The 6187-nt window shown below is 38.4% G+C and overlaps 1 long non-coding RNA gene across 1 annotated transcript; it reads right to left on the bottom strand.

Moving 5' to 3' along the window:
* Positions 1–2087: 2087 nt before the first annotated feature.
* On the bottom strand, positions 2088–3819 carry LOC114527884. Its single transcript, XR_003687448.1, has 3 exons — positions 3726–3819; positions 3162–3258; positions 2088–2779 (listed from the first exon to the last, which is right to left on the bottom strand). It is a non-coding gene; the product is annotated as an uncharacterized LOC114527884 (long non-coding RNA).
* Positions 3820–6187: the final 2368 nt, after the last annotated feature.

Raw genomic sequence — 6187 nt, 5'->3', positions numbered from 1 at the left:
CCGGTAAACTGGCTCCGATTAGCCCTACTCCTGCCACCAAAAAACACAAAATCCTCAGCAAAAATTTTACGTCCATTTAGCTGCACCTAAAATACAGTGGTGACAACGTTCAGTGATTCAAAGGCTTCATACAAAGCGATGAGTGTACCGACCCTCAAAAACTGCGCCAAGCCCGCGACAATTTTGCTGCAATTTACAACTTACACTGCAATTTTAGGCGAAACAGATGTTCGGTAGGCAATTGACGAAATGTTGAGGTACTTTGAAGATACAGCAAAATGTGCCTTGTATACTCTTTCGTATAGTGATTGTTGATGAGCGAGGCTTTCAAAATGTTTGGGTTATATAGACTGTTATGCAAATTAGCCACAGCTGCCATTTGAAATAATCCAGCTCAGTTCTTATCAAGGCTAAAATTCTTCCATTTACTGTATATTCGTCGAAATGCTCCCTATCGCCTATACTGGAGGAGGTATAGGTATATTCGTAAGATTGTCGGCAAGCACTACTATTTTTTATCTGTTTATATTGGTCTTGTTAATTCCCTACAAACATTGTGATTACGGGTTGACAAACCCTCGTGCATAAACCTTGCTATTGTCAGTATGTCATTGTAAAAAGCCAACTCTTTCAAGTCCGGTGGTAATGGGACTGCGAACTTCCTGCAAGTTTCTGATGTTACAGCATAGGAAATAAAAAGTTAGAATCCTTGGCCAATAATCAGGCAATAACTTTCCTTAAAAATAGCGGACCGTGCACGAGTAATTAGGGCGAAAGCTCATTTCATGCCGACGGTTCATTTTCTATGTCGGTTGTTTAAGTGCCAAAACAAGAGCTTATCAAATCTGAGGATTAAACAGTCAAAACGTTAAGTGGTCATGAATATTGTACAGTGAGGATATCAAATTTTTCACATTTACATTTTTTCATAGCTTTCGTAATTAGAAGTGGTTACAGGTTGAACACAATTTTTGCGGATAATTAATTAAATTAAAGCTTAACTGGGCGCTTTTCATGGCCGGCTATCCAGTAAGTATCTACCTAATATGAACGAGTTTTGTGATTGGCTTTTTGTGTCAATAATGAGCAGTGTTTATGATTCGTTCTTTTAGAAATCAATTTCTATAGTTCATTCTGTTTTATTGTTATCTTCATTCAACCAATATCAAAGCTTGTACATATATAGGTATATCCCGATCCCGGCTATCGGAAACATGCCTCGTCTAAACATTCAACGGACACAGACTTTGTTAAGGCCCATAGACACTGAGTCCCTAAATTATTTTTTGAACAGAACGTTACCAGGAGAAATCTGCTCACCCTCGACACGATAACTGTTGCACTGTTGTGACAAATCATCGACTCAATTTGAAAAATCGTGGTGTTTGATTCATCTGCACAGTTTTGAAGTCAACTAATGCACGTTAATTGGCACCAAGGATGAGCGTGTTAGACTGGCCGCTTTAAAAATATAGTTAATATCCATCCCTTAAAATAGTGCCGCCATGTGAACATGCATACCGCGTGTCAGCATGTATTCAAACCGTTGTGAAATTTCGGTGTTTTAGCAGTCACTTTGACTAAAGCCATGCATGCATGCTTGCATAATTCGAGCTTGCTGCTCAACCGAAACCAATTAAGAGGTCGCGGACATGCAAAGTAAGTCAAGTTTACGTCCCACACTTGCAGGTCCGACCATGCCGTTAAAATGCTTGCTAGATGCTACTGATCCATATTCGGGTATTCAAAATTGTAGTCCATTTCAGAGGCGTTATTTAAGGAAAACATTTAATTCTGAACCTCTCGGAAACCATTGACCTTCGTCTCTACAATTCTCTTATTTTGCATGCAGGCACGCCCGTGTAACTTTCAACATTTGCGAAAGAAATGCAACGCGAGATAAAATTTTTTCCAACTATTTTCGCTGCACGGCATCCGTATATAAAATGAAAATGCTCTTAGGCGTTTTCCCATTCATTCATTAGTCGTTCGCTGCAGAACAAAAACACTGGCTGGCTTCCGGCCTGTGCGCAATTCGTTATAGGATAAGTGAAATATACATCATATTGCTATTATAATAGTATAGATCGATTTTAATGAAACAATGGAATATGTCATCTAGTCTAATTGCACGTGTTCTATAGCTAAATACGTCCCCTAATCCTTAAACGGTTTTACGAAACGGAATTTCTTAATGTGCTACTTCGTAACACTTTTGCGTTCTTCTACTTCGCAACTGTTTGAGCAAAGTCTGCAAAGACAAGAGGCATGTCCACATCAATCAAGCCATGAATATCTTTTCGGACTTCAAAATATGCGTACTTCGGGACTCTAGCATCCGCTGGTAGATTCAAACCTTTCATAATGCCATCGACTGCAAAAAAACTGGTATCCACTTTGAAGTGAAGCCTCCCATTTTGGTAAGAGACGATCGTAACTCCGTCTTTGAAACTTGAAAATGGTGTAAGTGGATAAATTTTCCAGCCGCGTGGATATTGAAAGCCGGGCATGGGAAGCTCATCCAGTGCGACATACTTCAAGGAGTCCCTGAAGTCCTGAACAGACGATGATGGCAGGACCTTTTCACTAAAGGCGATACTGAAGTAGATTGGTCCGTCGTCGGTGAGTGAATGATGCACAAACATTCGGGATATATATGCGGTACGATATTCCTTTAGTCCACCAGAGTATTCAGACAAATCGTCGCTGATGTTTATTTTCAGTGTGTATTGGTTATCTCTTAAATATTTCACAACCTTTGACCTGGCAGTAGCAGAATCTAGCGAAATAGAAACATACATAAGCAAGGCTATGCGGTGTCTATATGAAAATCTGAGGACGCGATGTCAAGGACGCGATGTCTATATGAAAATCTGAGTTTTTCTTCAGTACTAGTGTAACGACTGAATTTTTGCTCCTTTTGAACAATGCTTATATACTAACTTACTGCTTTCAACTGAGAGACGAAATCATACATTAATGATGTTTTCAGGAGATTGGTATAATTGGCTTGAAATGCGCTGCATGCATGCATACGTGTTTCAAACTTTCCTATAGCATACATTCATGTTCCAACTACCATTCATATAATAATAAGTCGATCTATTTGTTATAGTTATCAAAAACAGTATCAGATATTATACAACAGGGACTTGACTTACCGACAATAGGGGCTGGAGGAGATTTGGTCTCAATCAATCCCATCTCTGCTATCAGAAAACACAAAACCAGCAAGAATTTGAAAGCCATTTAGCACACCTGAAATACAATTGTGACGAGGTTAAGTTGCAGACAACAAATCCAAATTACCGCTAAGTACGATGCTGAGATAATCGACATTTTAGGCGGCTGCATGCTTATAATATAACAGACGTATAGTGATAAAATGACAGCACGCAAATATGGCTTTATTTGTTGTGCAAAGTAAAGAATCTTTTAAGATCTTGATTCTTTTTTAAGAAGTCTTTGACTGTAGGTTTAATAGTAATAACGGTTTGGAAATTTGGCTTTTCACGTGAAATCATTTGAAAGTTATCTCACAATTTTGGTGACCTATAATATGATATAATTGCGCAGCTTCGACTGCATATATATAAATTAAAGTTTACCCCATCTCCGTTTGAACTCGAAATTTCAGCCTGTACTAAAAGGCTTAAAGGCTTCAAAATTCAATTATTAATTGACACTGAAGTCGTCGAATTAAAGACTCTTTAAAAGCAACTTACCTGTTAACAGTCGACTAACCAGAGATGTGAAATATAATAGTATACGTCTTCTCTATTCCACGGCACAAATGAACTTTTTTTACTTCTATATAGTTTGTACTGTTTTTGCAACCAAACACCCGTTCTATTTATATATGATCTGCTAATGCATTTTTTCGGTTGAACATCAAGTTACGCGCTGACGTTTGTAATCAAACCCGCACTAGTAAGCAGCAACGCCAACAAGTTTGAGACGTCAATTATTATGAGTGGTTTGCCATGTGTAAGGAAAGGTATAAGTGGTATAGTGCATAGTATGTTTGACAATTGTGCGTCCTCCAATACAACTGAAGCGGCACGACTGTGAGTCATCACCATTGTGTTTTGACACGGATTATAGGAGTAGAATTTAGAATGACGAATTTTCAGTCTTAACATGCGCTATCTTTTAACCGTTCATCCATTTTGTAAAAATGGCAGAAATTCATTCAGTTATATATATATTGCCTAGATCCCAGACCGGCTCTGTTAATAACAAGCGTTCTGTGTTATACCTATAGTTAAACATGCGGAACCGGTCAGGTTTAACGATTTACTCTTGAAATATTTCCGCTGTCTACACCTGCCGTTAATTGATGCATTCAATGACCGTTGTTTTAACGGTTCATCTTTGAAATCGCGCAACAGCCCTCCGAAGAGGTTATATAACACAGGGTAAGTAAGAAATACAGAGCTGGAACTAGTGCATGTACACACGTTTTTATACTGTTCATGCTGGGAAAGTACCTGAGATTGAAAGTATAAACAATTCTGCATGCTATATAACTGACGATATTGTAAAACTTCAATTATCGAAAATGTTTAAGTAGACGTTTACCAAAAAATCAAAGCCATTTTGAACATTTCAGACACTTGCCGTGCATGCATGCCGCATTTGGTGATTTTTCGCTCACGTGCACCAAAAAAAGCGGGTACAAAGAATTACCATAATGACGTCCAGCTCTGTATCTTTTCCTTATATACTCTTTGGTTTAGTTTAAGTGTCAACCCTAAAGGCATTTTACCGTTGTCAAATGCCTGATACGACATTTTTTGTCAAGATTATATCATTCTGTTCATCTGCATGTATTCGTAGCTGTTTCAGAGTATAATTCTTTATAATTATACCCTGAGTCGCCGGATGATTTGAATTTTTTTATGAAACAAAATTATTAAAAAGAAACCATGCAATGGAATCACTGCCGCCATCTAAAACACTTATGTCGTAATTATGTATTAATTTTAATTTAAAAATCCGTTGTAGAATGACAGTGTTCCACTCTTCAGCACGCGGCATTAATGAAGTGGGCCGGATTTGGACGAGCAGGTCAAGTGTCGGTGGTCGGTGCCCATCCCTTGAAAACAGTGACGCCACTAAAACTATCCGATATAGTAGTGTTCAATTTCAAAAAGTCAAAAACGGTTATATCAGTTAAAGCATCCGTAAATGCAACAGCCAGCATTAAAAGCTCGGCACCGTTAAAAGCCTAGTTTCCTCTGCGATTTCACAAAAGCGTAGGGGTTTTAATGTATGGAATCTTTCAATATGACGTATAAAAAGTGGTCCGCCATCTTGGGTGGCATGAGAGTGATTTTATCATTCAACCCACTGCTGCTTGTTATGAACTATAACCTAACATGCAATATAGATGATAAAATATAGATAAATTAAATACTCTGATATATCATAATACTATTGACCAAAATTTTACAACCTGAAAATAGCAACAATCACACATTCGCCGGATTGCCTCACTGAATTGGCTTGATCGGCCCTTCATAAATCTAGAACTTACGATCGAATACCGTCAGTGGAGAAGGTGTTCGTGGTCCGTATGTAATTGTAGTTACCAAATAGCCTCCGACTGGCACTATGAAGTATGATGCGTCAACTTTAGACACTGTTCCGGAATTGCTGGTCACTGTCATCGTCGTTAAAAAGCAATATTTGGTTGCAATGGCTTATTATCGTTTGACATAATAGATTATAAGAATATATTTGGATATCTAATTGAGAAAAATATTCACAATCTTTCACTAGTGTTATTTGAAGGGCCACCGGAGTAAGCCTGCATGATCGTGTGTTGGTTCGTCTATCCTTTCAGTCAATAATTTGGGCAAGAACGTGAGGAAACTGTTGGGTTTCATCTTTCTGATTTATGGTCGCTCATTTAAGTTTTCGTTCAATCGAAAAATCTCGATCTTCAGCTTCGTACACATTATACTTCAATTCGCACTGTCTTCAGAAGTAGGGAAAAGAGAAAACTGGGTACGAGGCTGCTTGATCAGGCTGCTTGATCACGTGACAAAAGGACACTTGATATCCACCATTTCAATGATACCCATACACATACCCATAATACCCATTGGTCTCGCGTACTTCGAAAAACCTCGGAATGAGGATGCACCGTAGTCTCACTTGGTTGATAATCACTGCTGATACT

Source organism: Dendronephthya gigantea, unplaced genomic scaffold (assembly GCF_004324835.1).
Source record: "Dendronephthya gigantea isolate DGI-Jeju-01 unplaced genomic scaffold, DenGig_1.0 000047F, whole genome shotgun sequence".
Taxonomy (NCBI): Eukaryota; Metazoa; Cnidaria; class Anthozoa; order Malacalcyonacea; family Nephtheidae; genus Dendronephthya; species Dendronephthya gigantea.
This window is presented reverse-complemented; position numbering and strand designations above follow the sequence as displayed.